At 51.5% G+C, this 20,206-nt stretch overlaps 1 protein-coding gene across 1 annotated transcript in view; it reads left to right on the forward strand.

Annotated features, from left to right (window-relative positions):
- The window catches only part of ADARB2 (adenosine deaminase RNA specific B2 (inactive)), a 455,480-nt gene that overhangs the window by 283,617 nt on the left and 151,657 nt on the right, over positions 1 to 20,206 (forward strand). The gene's annotated exons all lie outside the window — the stretch shown is intronic.

Here is a 20,206-nt window from a genome sequence, read left to right on the forward strand (position 1 = left end):
TTCTAGTCTACACTGCATGCTCCTATCCACACACTTCCTGATCATCTACACTGCACCCCTCTGCCCACACACTTCCTCATGGTCTAGTCTACACTGCAACCCCGTCCACATTTCCTGATCTTTCTTCAGGAGCCCGAGGGCCTCCCTGAAGCCCACCCCTCCTGCCAAGCCCCGCTCGCAGGCTGCCCCTCTTGTCCAGGCCCGTGCAGGCTCTGCGGAGGGGAGGCCCTTGACAGGCACGTTGTCTCAGCCATTTCCTTCACCGAACCGTCCGCCCTGGAGCCCTCGACAGGCCCTCAGGAAACGAGTACTCGCCTCGGAATTCCCCGTAAGTCGGCCGAGCAAACAGACAGGCCGCCGTCAGCCCTGCTGGCTCCTGCTGGCTGAGTCTCGTCTCTGCAGCGTTTTCACGTCAGTTCCAGGCAAAGCTGAATTAAACCAACGTTTTGGAGACTTTCTGTACAGAAATCTGTGCAGACAGCGATGAGGCCACGGTTTGCAAATCCCAGTGAGCGGACGGAAAAATAGGATCGTTTTTGCTGCAGGATTCTGTTTTCTATGGAGCACTTAGGTGGCGCCTACTGTATGCCGGCAGCTTGCCGGCCCTTCGCCAGCAGCACCTCACTAAACACAGCACCCGTAAGTAGACTGTCCCTGAATCTCGCCCACAAGGGATGAGGGACAAGGGACGAGGGGCAGAAGCCGGGGCCCAGCTGCGGCCACCCGAGACGCAGCCCAGTGTGGCCCGGTGGCTTGTCAATTGCCACCTGTCCCATCCCCCAGCCCAGGATGGACCCAAGGTACCTGTGCCCTCCTGGCTTTAGGGACACTACAGACAGTTGCTAGAGGAGGAAAGGCACCAAATTCTCAGCTTGGGTTCCGAAAATCTCAGGTCCTGGTGTAAACCGGGTTTGTTGTTGGTGCAGTGGAGCAGATTCCGGCCCCTAGCGAATGTGTGGACGGACGGAGAGGGAGCCCTGCCTGGTCTTTCTGCACCGTACCAGCCGATGCCCCACTGCCGTTCACAGGGTTTTCACGGCCAAATTTTTCAGAAGTGAGTGGTCATGTCCGTCTTCCTCCTCTGAGTCTGGAAGCTCTGCTGACACCTGTCCACCATGGGGGACCCTGCTGGGATTGGAAATCCCAATGGCAGAGCTTTCAGCATCACGGCAACATGCAGCCGCCACAATGTGACACCCAACAGACTGGGTGTGGGTCCCTGACCAGAAACGACCCGGGCCATGCCAGTGAGAGCCTGAATCTTAACCGCAGGGCTGGCGTAAGTCAGGTAGAATTTAGGACAAGAACGTACCAGAAGTGCCGATCTTTCCTGTGCCCTCCCGTCCGGCTGCCTGGAGGCCAGGCTGGAGGAGAGAGGCGGCTGGTGCGGGAGCCCAGCTCCTCCTGAAGAACAAGTGCTCCGTCCCACCGGGAGCCTCCAGACACGCCGTGCTTGGCCCCCAGGGGCCCGGAGTGGAAAGGTGGAGGGGACCGGAGGCCCGACCGGCGGCGTGAGGGAGGCAGGCCCAAGACCCCCGCAGGCCTCTCTGCCACCCCGGGGACAAATGGACGTGGCTGGCAGGCCTTCCGTGGGCACCAGGCCCAGGGGAGCCCAGAGCCGAGCCCCGGCTCAGCAGAGGACACGGAGCGGCTGGAGGGGAGGGGACCCAGGGGCATGGGAGCAGTGTGAACCAGCTCCCAGACGGCGGCAGACGGCTCAGCAGAGGCAGGAACTGGGCTGAAGAGGATGCACCTCCACAGGCCCCAGCTCGCGCGGCGAGAACCGTGTGGGGCTTCGGGCAGGACGCACACTGGCTCATCTCATCTCAGGGAAGGAAGGTGAGAGTCCTGGCCGGAAAAGCTGCCGGGCGCCCACGTGGTGTCTGCTCCCGACTGGAGTGGAGCCGAGGCCACGCAACAGGTGGCCACCGGCTCTTCAAGGCCACGCCACGAGGGAATGTAAGTTTCAGCCGCTCCCACCCAGGGGAATGTTCCTAGAACAGCAGCGGTTTTCTGCCAGACCCCAGTTCGCGGTTCGACTTCATTGTCATCTCCGGCGTCTGCGTGTGTGGAGGGAGCCAGCCCCTGTCTCCTTATTCTGAGGAGGTTGGGAAGAGGTCTCCAGAGCGTCTTCAGGGAGATCCCAGACATGGAGAGACGACAAGACGCCAGTCTCAGAAACACACCCAGGGCCCTCGGGGACATCCTCACTCGTCCGACGCCAGGATCTTGACTCCCCAGAACCCCATCAACACCTTTGCTGACTGTGCGGGGCGAGGACAACGCTGGGACTAAACTACAACCAGGCAGAACTCTAGCTGAGGCTTCTGGGAGCTTTGACACGTTCTGACTCCAGGCCCCGGCCCCGTCCAACGACAAGGTCAGCCGGCTTCGCCAAGCCCTGGGTCTCCCAGACCAAACTCGTTTCCGTGGGAAGCCCAGCCCTGCAGAGGGACGGCCAGTGGGCAATTGATGGGACAGCCGAGGGAGCCCTCCCAGCCGGACTCCACGTCCTCATGAGTAGCTGCTGCTCAGCCGGGAAGCCTCCCCCTTGGAGGAGCCGGGGCACGGGATCCTGGGTCCCTTTCCAGCAGCATGTGCGGAAGAGAGAGGGGCCAGGAGCTGCAGGCTGGTGCCCTCATCGCCCCAGCTTCCCGGGGGGGACAGTGCGGGGGACGACTCAGTCGGTGATGCTTTCATCCCAGGGCAGTCAGTGCTGGGATGGCAGCGGCGAGTCCACGTTTGATGGGGACTAATGGGCCTGCTAGGATGTTCAGTGGCCTCTGTGAGTGCTCGTGTGGAATGACACACCTAATGCCAGGCAAGGTCGTAAACATCAGTGAGTTTGTGGATGGGTCTCACCACAGGTCCGTGCCCCTGTGGGGTCCTCCAGGCCGTTCTGAAGATGGTTTCCTGTGGAGGGTGTGGACTTACTCTCTATTTTGCACGGCTTCCCACCACCCTCCTTCTCCATGCTCCGTCCGTCGTCTTCAAGTGAGAAAGCCAATACCAGTGTCCAGCTGGGATGTGGCATGACCAGGGCCCTGGGCTGCAGGGTCCGACACCAGCTTCATTTGCACTGGGTCAGCATGGCCTGAAACTCAGATTATCCAAGAGTTTCTCCAAAGTTTGAGAGACCCTTCGATCCGTAGGGAGAACAGTCAAAGCTGTTTATCCCAGGACCCCATGGCATCAGTGCAGGGAAGTTGCAGAGATTGAGAAGAAGAAAGGGAATCCTGTAGGAAGATGGCCATCTGTCAGTTTCAGTCGCCTCCCCAGGGCTGCCCAGAGGTCACCCACTGTCCCTTCCCTGTGTCCCAGGTAGCTTGGGCTCCCAGCCGCAGGACTGAGCTGAAAGCAGGTCTGACCGCGGTGTCTTGAGGGCAAAGTGTGTCTGTCCAAGCAAAGCTCCAGGTCCGAGCCGCTGAGGGAGGATCTGACACGGCAAATGTGGCGACGCGCCTTGACCTAACAGCCCTGCAGCCAGAGCAGCTGGGACGTGAAGGACAGTAGTACCAGATCCGGACGACATGTTCAGTTGGTTCATCGAGATAAAGATCTGTGCCTGTATCAAGGCAGGCAATTTTGGAAAGAACGATTTGTGATCAGGGTCTATAGGCTGAGAGCTTAATAAATAGGTTCATTTAGGTGCACGGCTTCTCAGAGGCTCCAACCGCATTGCGAACATGTGGGTGTGTGACGGTACATTTCCCCAAAACACACTGACTCCTGGCTTCCTGATTAGTGGAGATCTCTGCGGGGATCTGTTATCCTTGGAGGCCCGGGAGTCAGACAGCCTGAATTTGAGCAAATTTTCCTGTTGATGGAAGGAGGGTAATAATAGCAGCCAGCTCGGGTTTATCATGAGCGTTAGTTTTTGAGGTGATACATGAAAACTGATGCTTTGCACTTTCTTCTTGAGACATAGTCAATATGCATTAAGTACTCATGATTATTGGCACCGAGCCTGTTACAGACATCGAGCATGGTGGGACGTGTGTAGAGCATGTCCTGGTGATCGGGCTTCTCCGTTGGCTCTCTCATCCGCTGTCGACTGTACCCCACGCCACCCCAAGGGCTCAGAGGGACAGCCAGGGGTGGTGGGAGGCTCAGCATGCCCGACTCAGGTCCGACTCCAGGACTTTTATGTACGAAGCTTCCACCTGAGATTTAATTTGGGGAAAAGGGAGGTGGGGTTCTGTGCTGGTGCAATTTAAACACGTTCTTAAATGATTTAAATGAAAAGAACCGATAGAAAACGTGCTCTGGGGGTTAACCCACTACTTCCTTGAGGATGAAAAAGATGGTCCTGACATACCTTGTTCTCTCTCGAATTTCAGGGATTTTAAATCAAATATTGATCACTCTGCCCTTGGGGGTCCGGTCAGCATCCCCTTAGTCCACGGATCTCACTGACGTGGCTCGAGCCTCCCTCAGTGACCGGAGCCGGGCCACTGGGCGCTGGGCGGCATGAGGTAGCTCACAATAAGGTCCAGGAGGGTGTGTGCCTGCTAAGTCCCAACTGAGGGCACTGAAGACACAGAGTGCTGAGTTTAGTAACGGTATGTTTTCACTACACACACAGGTGACAGGAGTACAGTCGGGGCTCGTAAATATATGAGGGTCCCAGTCCCCGCACGTGGGGCTCTCCTGGGCCAGACCCACTCTGACACCGTGCACGGGGGATGCTGTAAAAGGCCAGCCAAGCAAGGGCAGCCCAGCAAATGAGAGGCTGTGTCTTTGTGGAGTTATTGGAGTCCTGATACTCAAGGGCAGGCTGTCAGCTCGCCGCCCGGAGACCAGGACACACAGCCTCCATTATCGCTCCTGATGGGCGTCACAGTGAGCCAGGGCCTACGAGACACACTGGGAAACGTGTCCCCAGAAGCTTGACAGGCCCCGGGAAGGGCTCCTCAGCTGAGCTCTCTCTGCGAGATCCTTTCAAATTTCAAAGACTGCCCTCTCTGTGCTGCAGCTTTCTGCACGGCTGCGCTCGGAGGCAGCTGCTGGCAACACTTTCCTCAGTTCAAAGAAGGATTTGCCTCCTGTTCCTCCTCCTTTTGGACCAAAACACTCATGTTTTAATTAAGTAAGACGTAAAGCACTCTAAGGCTTGTCATCAAGACACTGATGGCGCACAAGCCTGTAAGCTGGAAGGTGCTTCTCGTCCTCGTCGGCCTCCGGCTTCCAAGCTTTGGAAAGAGGGTTGTGACTCTGGCTCTCTGTGAGCCCCGAGGGTGACCAGCACCCCAAACCCAGGAGCAATGGGGTTATAGTGTGCTCGCACGAGCCCCATCTCTGACTAACATCACTGGGACAGCAGCTCAGCAAACATCCCCAGGGACACAGCGGGGGCAGCCACCACCTATGGTGCGCTAGGAACTGAGTGAGCAGCCCACGGCCATCCGGGCCACACGGACGACACGACAGCCCACTGACGGTGGAGAGTTAAGGTGCTGCAGGGGCTCGGGAGGGCCGCGCTGCCAAACGTTGCAGGAAACAAGTGAGCAGGTGCCAGAGAGGAACGTGCCCTGAGCGGCCCTGTCTGCAGATGCGAGGACACCCCCTCATCTCCAGACTGGCCGCCGTACCAGGCAGCCTTTGTCCTCAGAACAGTGGCTGCTGTGATGCCCTTGTGTTTGGGTAGTTCTCTGGGCTCCTCTAACCTGCCTCCCATTTCATCTCAGCCCTGGTGGCCGCCTAAGTCTATTCATTCTGGCATGAACAATCTACAAATGCAGGCGGGAATGAACGGCCACGGCCCCCACAGACTGTAGTAGCACAGGATTCTTACAAAAATGCATCACAATTTCAAGGACTGTCGCCAGGCTTGAGGTTATTCCTACATCGCAGTTTGGGGTGCCAGCCCTCATCCAGAACAGGTCGAGGGTGATGACCCAGCCAAGGTCCTTCTCCCACATGGATACTGGAAAGCCTACCCTTATCCTGGGGTGACAACAATCGTGACACAGACGTTTTACCAATTGACCTGATTCAGAGCTTTTCACGTCCACTTGTCACTGGGATACTACAATGACCCAAGAGACAGTCTAATTCCCAGTTTACAAGCGAGGGGGCTGAAGCCAATAGAAACAGTGGGAATAGCTTGGTGGCGAGTGGTCACGTAAGTTAGGCTAGCTCCGTTGCAAATGTGAGCAAACCCACTGCATGGCACGGCTGGACCCAGCCCAGCTGCAGTCAGAGTCGCCAGCAGCATGGTGACCCGCCTCTCTGTCCTCCAACCCCCTTCCTTCCACACATGGTGGCCTGCAGGCTCCAGGCTCCCCTATTTACAGGGTATCAGCCCAAACTCACGAGCTCACGTCCATGGTTGTGGGAAGGGCTGCTCCTGCCCATCAGACAGAGTCTTGGGTCCGCCTCTTGTCAGCCTGAATGGAGCTAGGTGCCACCATAAAACGGCCCCCAGGCTGGGAGCGTGGCCCCTGCAGTCACACAGCGCTCCCACATAGAAAGGCCCGCCCTTGGCTTAGCGCTCTGCCGCCGCCATCTTGAAACTCTTAATGCTTTTGAACAAGGGACCCCACGTTTCCATTTTGCACTGGGCCCCGCAAATCTTGTAGTCTTTTCTGGCCAGGAGGGTGGGGTTATGCTGATCAGGCTAATCTGAGCCCCCTGGAGCTGAGAGGGGGGTCAGCCCCACCCAACCAATAGGCAGAAAGTCAGGAACGGGTGCTCCCCAAGGAAGTGGGGGCTGATGGCTGGAAGGAAAATGGGTGTGAGTGGTAAAGACCATGAACCCCGCCAAGGTGGGGGCCCACGTCTGACTCTGGGATGTGAGCTCTTTCCTCTGTTTTGGCCCATTTCAGCAGATGTCTGTGAACAATGAATGTATTTTATAGTTAATGGTTAGATGTCAAGGACTCAACAGTATTGGAATGATTTTTTTAGGTATGTGTGAGGACTAACCTTTGGACCCAGACCTGCCTTGTCTGGTCACTACGGGAAGTTCTGGAGAGAAAGGACATTCTCTGCTCTGTTCCGTGCTGACCCCCTAGTTGTATAGAACAGTGCCCAGCACATAGTAGGCTCTTTACAAATATACATAGAAAGGCTGTAATGGGAAATAAGGTTTTAGACACAGCCCTTCCTGACTAGACCGCACCTTTGCACATCTACACGGACTTCATACCAGATACAGAACTGGGCAGCTCCTGTTCCCACCTCCCCCTGAAGCTCAGGGGTCCCAGCTGATCCGAGCCTTTCCGCTGAGTTCCTCGGGAATGTCTGCAGGGCTGTGCTGCAGACCATGGGCCGGCCTCCCACAGCCCATCTGTCCACACTTCTCAAGTCACATCTCGTGGAACAGAAGGTCCATGAGGCGCCCGTGAAAAACGTGCTCCAAGGTCATGAGAAATGCCCTTTGCTTTCTCCATCTTGGAGATTTTCAAGTTATATTAGCATCTCACACATAATAACCCCTCAGAAACTCTTCAGTAAAGAAATCTGCTTAATTTTACAGAACTTAGCATTCCTCCAGTGCATTTGCTCATGGAAAATTCTTTGGCACTGATATCTCTCTTTGTTTGGAGGGACTGTTAACAGGTCATACTGCAATTTTCTAGAGACAAACAAGAAAACCTGAGCTGTGCACTCGCTCAGCTCCAAGAAAGGGTGGGACACCAAGAGAAGGATGAGCAGAGGGGGTCACGTCCTTGCTGGCCCCGTCCAGTCCAGCAAATCGATAGGAAGCTTCTACTCTTAGGTATAAATTGGGAACATAAAGCTCAATAATGCACAGTCCGTTTCCTGAAGTGGTTTCAAATGTATCTGCTCTTGAGAACATGCCAGCTCCGGCTCACTGGTGGTGGTGGTGTGCACCCTTTGTGGACTCTGAGGCTGCATGGAAAGGAAGCTGTGGGGATTAGTGACTGGGAGGCCCCGGGTGGTGCCAGCTTATTGACAGAGTGCTCAAGATTCCTCTCGGAGTTGGAGAGGGCCATGCAGCTCCCTGCAGCAGGACCTGGAAAATCGGGGCTCGTGCACGAGGCGCCGAGCACCATGCTGACAACTGGTGTCTATCAGGATCCTGAGTAAAACCAGTGGCTGCCGTGCGGATGCTGTGGTCTCACCTCCCACAGTCCCACCCCATGGAGCTCAGGCCCCGAACCCTCCTGGCACCATTTACCATTATAACTCAGCCTCTTTCCAACTGATTACGCCTTGTTGGAAAGTTGAAAACGGGAGGACCAGGGCCCAGCTCCCACGCCGCCTCCCCCTCCAGCTCCAACTCCCCTCCTCCCTGGAGTCTGGTCCCCACCTGCACAATGGGAGAGCCGTCGGGGCTGGTGGACCCTCCGTCCATGAGGCACAGAAGCTCTGGGCGGGCCTGGGATCCCAGCAAAGCGTAACTTGGTTAATTTTAGCATTAACATTAGTACACAAGGTGTTCACTGTATGGTTAGTGCCCTGACCCGGTGATCTTGGAACTCCCCAATCTTTCAATTCTTGTCAGAGCTCCAAATGGAGGAGCTTCTAGCTGAAGAAGTGATGATTCAAAACCCCACCCTCTCCTGTCGTTGAGCGTCGTTCCTGGGCCAGCCCAGCACGGCCCCAACCACTCCACCTCCAATAGTTACTCTCTAGAGCGTGGACTCCAAAAGCATAAAAATGCATACTCAGGCTAATTAACAACATCCATTTGCCACATCTTATTACCAAACCGTGTGGAATGCAGAATAAGAGCATAAAAAATGAGCCTCTCAGTGACGGGGAAGGCTTGCATTTTATGCGGCCCGGACCACTGAGAAAGGCCGCAACGCTGTGCGAGTCTCGCCCAGACAGAGGGGCAGAGAGCTGGCAATAATTCAAGGTGTTTTATCACCGTGTGTCCTCAGGCTAGGCATCAGATGGGAAAACCACTCTTGAAACAAAATTAAATAGTTTTAGATCTAATTTTACCAGGCTGAACGAGGTTGCAGATTGATTTTCATGGAAGCTAATAGAGAACAACACACACGTTGCCTATCTCACAGAAAATCCATCTACCACACTCACTCTGCCGCTCGCGAGAAGTAACAAGGAGCTAATACTTCACGAGGCCGTGTGTTCTGTGCTGTAAACGGCCTCCATTCGGAAGGAGCCTGGAATGGCCTGTTAGGGAGCATGCCTCAGAGAGGGTCTACTCAATGCCGGAGACGCGGACGTTGTAAACCACGCCCACAGGTGCTTCTCCTCTTGCCAGAAGGAGAAGGGGGGTCTGGATTGGCACAAGGGGCCTTGCTCCTGCCATCCCGGGGCTGTGCCCTGCTGATCTGTGCTCAGGTTCCTTCCCTCGTCCAGCTCACGCCACAGGCTCCCTTCTCTTCCTTTTCTCCTCCTATCCAAACCAGCTAAGCGCTCGCTCCTCCTACTCCTCCTCATCCTTCAAAGCCGACCGGAAGCAGAACCAAAAATGCTACAGCGCCCGCCTCCCTCCAAACACAGGCAGCATTCTGGCTGTGAGACAGAACAAGGCCACCTGATCCAGGGCATCAGCATCTCAGGTGGGCCACCCGCCCCGGCCCCCCCACCCGTGGCCTTCCTGATTTGATGAGTGGACTCCCTGAGGACAGGCGCCTGCCTCTTTCTCTCACTCCTCTTTTGTTTTACCATCACTTACAGTCCTGATTACACAACGTGGGTCTATCTTATCTGGTTGGTCACGTCCCCAGGTTCCTCCATGACGGGTTGTACAGGCTGGTGCACTTCCCAAATAATATCACAAGACTCCGGAACACCTAAAAGTTGATTTCACAAATCAGTCTCAGGGCACGGTCATCCACACAGCACGACCGTTCTGCAGAATGTCTGCAAGGCCCCTCTGGCGATATCTGAGCACTCTTGCAACTCCCAGGGAGGCTGAGAGGCAGAGACCCAACCACAGGGCTGGATGACCCTGACAATCAATGGGAATTCCTTCATAAAGGAGGGAAAGGCAAAGAAGGACATCGCTGACCAAAATTCCGTTCAAATCCCGCTTGACCAGCACCCATCCACCAGGCTGCAAATCCCAGGGTCTTCTCTCTTCAGTGGTGTCATCTTCCCACAGATTCAAAATGTCATCCTTCTCCCTAATCTAACTGCAGAGGAGACTTCTGAGGGAGGATGGCACTCTCCTAAGGCAGCTTCCCTTTCTGTTCCTGAACAATAGACACCATCCTACTGAAACCTCAGAAGACGAGGAGGCGCTTTAAACCCAGTGATTGGATCCCGAGGCTGCAGGAAACCTGGACTTTTCATGGTGTTTGCAGACAGGCGTCCACCTCCAGCAGAATAGAATCACCTGACATCAATGCCTGAGAACCTTATTAATTCATTTTAACCCATTTTCTCCTGTGTCTCACATTTTCATTTATTCATTCAATGAACATTCCTTGTGGCCCTGCTGAATGCCGGAATCTGTACTAGGTTCCAAGGGAGGATTTTCCAGGGGAGAATTCAGTGTGCTCGGTGTGCATTCCTGGAGCTGGAAGGCTCCTCTCTGGTTCCCCAGCAACTTTCCCTCCCCGTTGAGTCCTGCTTCCCTGTGAGCAATGCTCCTGCAGCTGCACTGCTCAGGCAGGAGAGAAGCTCTTCTTCCCCAACAGTAAACAGGACCCCTCGTGTAAACTAAGACAGAGACCAGTGCAGAGGCTGCGTGTGCCCGTGACCCGAGGACCATGATAAGGTGCAAACTCTCTCTCCATCTATCCCCAAACCTGCAGTTCCGTCATTAGAACGTTACATACTCGTATTAATCGATTGTTCCATATTCTACTTCACATATTTCTAGGAGACAAATGGCAAATTAATATGTTTCGCAGTTATTTTACCTGTGTTCCAGAGCCGGGCCCTGAGGTTTTCAGGGCAAGCACAGAAGGTTCATCTGGAGCACAAGTTGGGAGGCTCCTGGAGGGGAATCCTGGTGGAGGACCACAGGAGAGGGTGATGGGTTAGCACAAAACAGGAGCGTGAACTTAAAACAGGAGGTGGGACCAGTTTGACCAACTTGCCTAGTTCAAGGTCAGATGTCTTGAGCGACCCGCCCTCAGTCACTCAAACAATATCTGTGGATGCCTTCTGTGGGCCCCGCAGACACGGGGACGCCCAGCTCTCCTGAAGGCACACAGAAGTCCCTGCCTGCGCGAGGTCTGCATTCTGGTCAGGAGAGAGGGACAATCCAGCAAGTAGGACACCCAGTACTGAAGATGATGATAAAGGCCATGCAGAAAATAAAGCCAGACCAGGGAGTTCTAGACTGTTCTAGGACGTTAGATCCTGCGGTATGGTAAGTGCTCCATAAATCTTTGTTGAATAAACAAACAATTAGATGAATGAGTGACAGGCTGTTTCCACCCCAGGTCCAAGTAGCCCAAACTGAGCCAGGACAGCACTTGATGACAAGGATAGTGTGGAACAGAGGAGGGCGTGGTTCGGGGGCAGGGAGTGGGGGGGGTCTCCTCAATACTCTATAGGATAGTATGCCTGCCAATACGTGTGAACGCATCACATGTGAATATCACAGGTCATTACACACATCAGAACAGCAAAGGGCCGCTTTGCTCCCATGGGCATGCCCAGTCAGCCTCTGGAAGGACCACTTAGCAGCACTCACTTGACCTGAGATGGGCTGCATGAATAGACAAGTCTATTAGGGAGCTTACAGCAAAAAATATCATTTTCATACGTTAGCCAGAGCTCCATTCTAAAGGGAAATAATCAAATTTAGACTCGCAAACTCAGTAACACTTTGACCTGCTCTCTAAACGATTATTTATGTGATCAGTGCTCTACTTTTGGTAATTAAAGTATGTAATTCATATAAGAGACAAGAAATTAGCCAAATTTCAAACAGCATTGATGAAGACGTTAGTGTTGACGACGAGGCTAACCATGTCAGGTGAGGAGAGTGTGACCTTGTAGGAGGTTCGATAATACTTTATTTCTAGTTTTCAAATGAACTCAAGTCAATACCTTAAATAATAAAAGTGACGTTAGAAAATAAATAATAATGATGCTAGACCCAATTGCCTTCAGAAATGCAAGAGTCAACAAACACCTACGGAAAGCCTCACAAGTTGAAGAGAATGACTGCGTCCTGAGACGCGCTGACTCCATCATCAGATTTAAACTAATCATGCTAACTGTATCAAGCGTGTCTTCACATCAGGCCCCATCCTGTGTTCACCTCCTTGTCGCATTTAATTCTCACAGCAACCTCATGATGATGACGATCATCTGCATTTCAGAGAGGAGGAAACTGAGATCTAAAGTGGTCGGGCGGTGGGGCAAGATGTCTCAACTTGTAGGTCTGGCACCCTCCTGTGGCTTGGAGTCTGCCCAGCCCTCAGGGAGCTGACCATCCAGCTGGTGAGATAAGCACACACGGTAAAGACCCAGCTCTGCAGATGCATGACAGTCAAGCGTGAGGCACGGATGGTAAACAGGGTAGGAATCAGAGTGTTGAGGTGAGGGGCACAGGAAAGGCCACACAGAGGAGGTGGTACCTGGGATGTGCCACGACCTTGCTGTTCTCTCATAAACAACTACCAGGACCTCTATACCGTGAAGACCTAAACGAGACACATTCAGGACCATCAAAGAATTTCAAGTAGGAAACATGGAGGGGAGACAGCCAGGGTCATACCTCCTTCCAGCAGGGCATAAAATCCATCTTCTGTGTCAGACTTCATTTTCAAGACAGTACCGTCAGCTGTCGTACGAGACCTGTGAGGAGTGGGTTCAGAAAGGACTGTCTCGAAGAACGAAAGCACCTTCATTCACGTGAGCTCCTTCCCCTGAGGAGTCCGGTGCAGGTCTTTGAAGAACGTGGTCTCCTCACAGGAGCCCTGGCCTCACCCCCTCAGAGGTCCTGTGGCCTCCAGGTTACGTCCCAGAAGTGTCATGTGGTCAATGGAGCCCCGTGGGGCTGGTCTCGCTTCTCCTCCTGCTCGCTGCCCACCTTACACCCTCTCACCTCCCCCCAGGATTGTGCTCGGGCCATACAGACCAACATGTGGTTCTGAGAGGTTCCGTCCTCTCTCACCTCCTGGAACTTTGCATAACTTCCACTCGAGAAGAGTGATTTTGCCAACAATTTAAAGGACAGACTGGTAAATGTGAGAGATGGGAGGTGGTTGCAGAAACTCAGATGGGAGCAGATGTGGTGAGAGCAGGGATGGGAAAGGGAGGAATGAGCAGAAGGTACACTCTGGAGAGCGGAGTGAGGGAGATAGGTAAGTCAAAGTGACCCCAGGGTTTCCATTTGGACCCTTGGGTGGGTGGTATTAAATGGGTCGGAGAAACACTGGGCATGCCAGTTTTTGGCAGGAGATACTCGTCTAGTTTTGAGCAGAAATGTCTCTGAAACAACTGGGATACTGTCTAGTAAGAGCGAGGAGTTTGGCTTTCGAGTCAGAAGAGAGTTGGCGATTAAGAAGTTCAGGTGCCTTCAGACCACCCCACTCCAAATGAGAGCCTTGTCTGTAAGCAGGATGACCTCAGGCTTTGTTGTCCAAATTGGGACACTCTTATGAGTGATAAAATGCTATTAATAATTACACCAGACAGACAGGGACAAACTGGGACTGACCAGGGCATACTGGGGCAGACTGGCACAGAGTATTTGCTGGGGAGACCAGGGTAAACCAGCAAAGAGATTCTGGAGAAGCTGCCCACCACAGCCTCATCCTCACTGTGAAGTCATAGCCCCAAAGCTGCCCTCAAATGAGGAAACATGCACCCTGCAGACAGACATTGTGCAAGTTAAGGAAGACCTGAGATACCAGCCACACTGGCCCCCACCCAAGACAGTGAACAGCACGTTCTGAAGTACCATTTGCAGGATGTGGACGATGCTGCATTATTATGGTGCAAGAAGTGGGGAGCCAGATGGGCTATGAAGAGGCAGGCAGCAGATATGGTTGATAATTCGGGTTCCACATGCTGTGATAGCTTGTGTATAACATAACCATATTTCAGGGACAGAGTGCGTATTAGTCAGGGTTCTCCAGAGAAACAGAACCAATGGAATAAGAGGGAGAGACAGAATGATTATGGAGTGTGAGCAGTGCCACAGTCTGCCCTCTGTAAGCTAGAGACTTACAGGTCTCCAGGTCGTGTAGTTTGTAGTTGGAAGATCTGAGAACCAGGAGGGCGGGAGAAGACGGACGTCCCTGTTCAACAGCCAGCCAGAAAGACAGACTCCTCCCTTTCTCCACCTTCTTGTTCTGTTCAGGTCCTCCTTGGATTGGCCAAGGCCCATCCACACTGGGGAGGGCCATCTGCTTTATTCATCTACCAATTCAGATGCTCATCTCTTTCAGAAACACCTGCAGACACACCCAGAATTAATGTTCGACCCGAGGTCTGGGCACCCGTAGCCCAGTCAAGTTGACACGTAAAATTAACCGGCACAAATGCATGATTCTGTGCTCCAAACCTAGTGATCTTGAGTCAGTGGTGGACGCTCGTGAAGCTGCTTACTTACTGGCCGGAGGGATGATTTCTGTCGAAGGGTAAGAGGTGTCTGAGAAGAAACGGTCATGACCAGAGAAAACTAACAAGCGTAAACTTTTTACAAAACAGAAGTAGAACATAAAACTGTAAAATAAAAGGATGTCTCCAGGGAAAGAGGACAGGGAGGCCAGAAGGAAGGTGCAAACCCAACACAGTGGAAGAAGGACTTGGGGAAACATGTCTACAGGCACAAGAAGCTCATGACCAGCGGAGAGTTCGTGGTTACTATGCGGAATTATCATATTCCTCATTGTGTCTGTGGGTCACTAGCTACAGTCCTCGCAGCACCTGTGTAGGTCCACAGGGTTAAATTTTATTTTGTGAGAATTTCCAGCTTCAAGCTGGTTCTTTAATAGAATTCCTGACCAGAATCACGGTCCAATCATCTCTTGTACACTTTCTCATCTACTCACTGATGCTCAGAGCCCAAGCAACAGACGCTCTTGACCTCAGCCCCAAATTCCCCACAATTTAATCTATGACTGGAGCCCTCGGCCACCTGCTCTCGCTGCCCAAGAACTCCCTCAGCTCCCACAAACGGTCCCACATGGAAATAACTACTTACGGCGTCAGAGATGAACACCATGAAACCACAAGTCATGGAGTGGTTCATTTAGCCTCAGACAACTGGAGCTGGCATCAACCTCGTCCCAGGGCCAACAGCTATGGAGCACAAAGGAGCAGAACATCCCAGAACTGTGGAGGATTTTCTACAACAGACAGTGCCCCCCAAAAATTAGGAAAGGGGGCAGGGTCTATGGGACTGAGCGCCGTGAGGGTGACCATGGCTCCTTTCTATGTGTGAAGGCTGGCGAGTGGATCATAAGTTAAAGAAAGCAAGAACACATCTATTTCCCCTTTTGAGAAATGCACTCAGCCAGTGTAAAAATTTCAACCGCCCAGAAAATTCTAGAATGCAGTTGCTACCAAAAACAGATTGCTGCCTGGCCACACGCTCGGCACCGTTGAGCAGACTCAAAGGTTGTCTGCTGAAGGAGGGACTCTGGTGACCTCCACTTTGCTGGTTGCGGGGGAAGGGAAATCTTCTGAAAGCAGCTGCAGGCTTTCTTGTCCCGTCTCAGGATGTGAAATGGCCTCAAAGAGCGTCACACCCGGACTCTGACCTCCTGGCCTCACCATATTATCTGTTACTGGCATTGACCCGCTGGTGTCCCATATAGACAAGGGGGCATATGACCATGTCCAGACTGGCTGGCAATTAGGTTGGAATCACTAGTTTCTCAGCATGACCTGCTGTCCTCACAGTGAAGTGATGGAGACTAAAGTGGCGCTCGAACTTCGAAGTTCATGGGAGGGACAGTGAACTAACTTAGAGAATGACATCACCCACTTCTACACGCATCCACGCCCAGAGGAAGCATAAAATGAAGAAAGCGTTGAGACTTTGCAGAACCATGGCAGACAACTTGGAAAGCTCCGAGTCTAAGTGAAGTGTGAACGCGCACCTTCAGATATACAGATTTTTAATTTAAATACACTTTCTTGCAAAAGGTCGCCTTCCTCCGTCAATCACCTGTCAGACCATCTGTGTCTCTGCCCGCTGTTCACATAGAGCAATCTGGAGGGAGCCTCTTGGTTTCAGGATCTTCCCCTCATTTCCAAAAATAATCCCAGTTCAGCTGAAATGTGGTACATACATCAAGCCCAAAATGTCTGCATGGTCTGCGAGAATGCTCATAACACTGTGATGATAGCTTGGGCTGTGTCCCCTGCTGCGATGGGAGTCTCAGTGCTGTGACTTTGACGGGAAGCCATGCAGGAGAACAACAGGCCTTAGATATTGAAAAGGATGGGCCCCCTAAGATATCTCTAATTTTTGCCATGCAACTCCTTGAGACCCGTGTTTCTAGTTCCTGCGAGTTACAAGTCACATTTTCACATGCATAGTTATTAATAGTTCTTGTAGCTGCCAGGAGCTGGCTGCACCCTGCACTTTGGGATTACTTCCAACGAAACTTGGGAACTTTGAAAAGGAATTTAGGATTGTACATTCTCTGATTCCTTTGAGTCTTGAAAGGATGAAGAAGGCTCCCACTCTTCCACTCCACCATTCCAACCACTCACTTCCAGCCCCTGCCCAGGCATCCCACCTGGGAAACCCCAAGATGCTAGTGTCTGCTCACGCAGGTGAGCATCCCTGCGGCAAAGCAGCTGTGTGCATCCTTGTAAAGAGATCTCCCCAGTTCACTCAGGAGTTTCAACTCCTTGGAGTACACACGTGGAACAACTATTGTGTTTTTTCCATTTTTCTCCTTTTAACCACACTCTGTTCCCTCTCCTGCTCTGTTCCACAACAAATCTCAGGCAGAGTTCATCACTTTGTAGTCATTTTCGATCTGTGAAACCCAATCTGGTCCGGAGTGAAGGTTACCATCTCATGATGACTCCGAGCCCATCCAGGGATGAGGAAGTAGGCAAGAATCTCGGTTTAATTGGCCAAAGTTGCAGGGCATCCACCAGGAGAGTCCAGCTGGCTGCCATGTCCCCTTAGTAACAGGAGTCCAAATGTTGGTTATCTCCCAGGGCAGGTGTGGGCTGACTCTGAAGACCCGTGTCTGAGCTTCAGACTCATTTTGAACGAAAATTCTCTCTGTCTCTGTCTCTCTCTCCCTCTGTCCCTGTGTGTGTCTCCCAGCCTCCTTCCTGCTCATCTCTCACAATCCAGAAGTTTTATGTTTTCTGCCCTCTGGTCTCCCAGGGCCCCAATTCAGAATCAGGGCTCAGTGCCCACGGTAAGGAGGATCCACCCACACAGAGGTGCCATTTTTCAGAAGCTGAACCGGCTCCTGGCACTACTTAGAGCCTTTGCACATGTCATTCCTTCTGCCTGGAGTGGCCTTCCCCACCCTTGGCACGGACAATCCCATGCTCATCTTCTCAGCAGAAGCATACTTGGCTCTGGAGCCAGACCTCCTGGTTCAAAGGCTGTCCCTGTGCTTAATAAGTGGTGGGCATTATTATTATTAATACTGTTAGCTCTATTAGGTCTCAGCTGACCAGTCACCTCCTGAAGGGTGCCTCCCCTGACCTTCCAGCCCCCTGGCCAGGCCAGGTCTCTGTGCATTGTTCCTCCTGAACAGCAGAGGTTGAAATTATTGATTAGGTGTGCATCTATTTGAATTCAATAAAGATTTACTGAGTGAATATATTAGTCTGCTCAGGCTGCCATGACAAAGGATCACAGACAGGGCGGCTTAAACAGCAGACATTCCTTTCTCACCGTCCTGGAGGCTGGACGTCCGAGGCCCTGGAGGCAGGCTGGCTCCTCCTGAGGCCTCTCTCCTGGGTGTGTAGACGGCCGGCCGTCTCCTCCCTGTGTCCTCACGTGATCTTCCCTCTGCGTTTCTGTGTCCTAATCTCTTCTTATAAGGACATCAGTCCTATTGGATTAGGGCCACCCCAATGACCTCATTTTATCTTAATCACCTCTTAAAAGGCCCCGCCTCCAAATACAGCCACATTCTGAGGTCCTGGAGGTTAGGACTTGAACTTGTATTTGGGGAGAGGACACAATTCAGCCCATACAATGAGTGAGTAACACACTGCAGGCTGGCCACCTGTTTACTTGGACCCGTTCGAGGCCACCCATGAGTGTCATCTGGAAATTGCCAGGAGAGATCCTCACCTTCTTGTGAGAATCAAACCTTCTTGTGTGTTAAATCAGTGCAGACCCAGAATCTTTTTTAAAAAAACTGAACTCCCTCATGTTGTTCACAGGATGGTAGCTTGAAATGGTGTTTTGAAATATGTGTTCCTGAAAATCTGTGAGAAGAATTCTTTGCCTTTGCTCCAGAACGTTACTCCTGTCTCCTCCCTGCGTGGATGTTCTTACTTCTCAGGGTAGCCCACCTGTTCAAACTGATTTGCATTTGTGTGTGGATGGAAGCAGCATCTATTAAAGACAGCCCCATACTCGAGAAGGATATAGGGCTATGAAAAGTGGGTCAGGCTTGAGGGAGGCCATCTGTCAGAGTGCGCTTCGGCAATAAGAAAACATAAGAAGGGAACTTAGAGAGCTGAGGTTTGTAGCCTGAAGGTCCCTGCAGAGTTCTGTGGCTCCAACTGTCACCGTGTCTTCTAGTTATGTCATTGTCCAACAGCGCTGGCTCTGCCGGAGGCGGGCGTGTGTGTGGCCCACAAAAGCGGAAGACCCAAGTATGACACCTCACTTCAAATTGTTGAAATAAGGACAGAACCGAAGGGCACAATTTATGTAATTTTTTAAAACAAGCTATACCAAGAAATATTTAGGGCCTTTCAGGAAGCAAAGGATAAGATCAAATTCCTAGGCATTTTAGCAATTATAGTTTTTATCAAAAGTTCCAGCAAACGTATTATGCCACATGAATGGATTTTCTGATAACTGACATGTGCGCATGCAACAGAGGATTTTTTTTAATTTTCATCTTAGTTGGTAAAAATTGTTTCATAAATTGTTTATAAACAAAACAAAAAATAGACTCCAAAAATATTGACCTTTTCAGAGCTCCTCGGGTCACCGTTGCGGGTGAACTGAGTCTTCCGGGACCACCGAGGCGTGTGGCTGGGCACACCGTGTTGATTCTGATCCATCCTTCCACTTCCTGTGGCTCCATCTCCACTCTCCCTCCTCACGTCTCCCCTTGTTTTCATACATACAGTCATCTTGATATGAATCCCAAGATGTCACCAAACGGCTTTATCTTTGAGCTGGTCATTTTTCTCGTTGCAACGTCAAAGCCTTTTTAATATATTTGCACTTTCAAATCTATAAAATAAAATTAAAGAAACACCCAAGTCCCTATAAGTGGGGACATGACTGCATATACGATTTACTCTCTCCTGGTAGACATGTCTCTTTAACATCCAACATCCTACGTTTTCTTTTGTACAGATTAAGTGACATTTTGTTCCATCTTCCACTTTCCCTTTCTAGATTAAATAATACTTCGATGTTTGCTTCACATGACTGACTTTCTTGTCGAGTCATGTTTTTTATCTTTTAATACTTTTAAACAATTGAAGTATAATTTACGTACAGAAAAACGTACAAACTGCATGTTACAGTTCAATGGCAAATGCATACACACGTGAGGCACATATCTCGATCTGAATACAGACGTTTCATCATGACAGAGAGATGCCTGCGCCCTTCCCAGCCAGTCTGCACCTGGCCCTCAGGGGCAACTCGCTGCCTGATTTCTTTCACCAGGTAGTAGTTCTGCCGTTCTGGCACTGTGTATAAATGGAATTACATAGCACATTCTCTTTTGTGCCTGGCTTTTTTCACTCAACACATTTTAGAGATCCATCCATATCATAATATATTTTAATACTTCCATCTTTTTTATTGTGGAAAGTATCCCATTGTATAAATGTAACACAATTCGTTTTTCTACTCTTCTGTCAATGGCCACTTGGGATGCTTGCAATTTTGAGCTTCGATGAATAAAATTTCTCTCAACATTCTTGCTCAAGTCTTTTTTTGAACTCATATATTTCATTTGCCTAAATATCTGCAACTGGAATTGGTGCTCATAGAATAGGTGAATATTTAACAGCCAAACATTTTCCTCTCTGCTCACATTTGCATCATCAATCTTGTTAGTTTTGGATGTTCTAATGGGTGTGTGTGATGTCTCGTGGCTTTAATTTGCACCTCCCCAACGTGCGACACTGTTGGGCACCTTCCGATGTGCTGACTGCCTAT

Source organism: Equus caballus, chromosome 29 (genome assembly GCF_041296265.1).
Source record: "Equus caballus isolate H_3958 breed thoroughbred chromosome 29, TB-T2T, whole genome shotgun sequence".
NCBI lineage: Eukaryota > Metazoa > Chordata > Mammalia > Perissodactyla > Equidae > Equus > Equus caballus.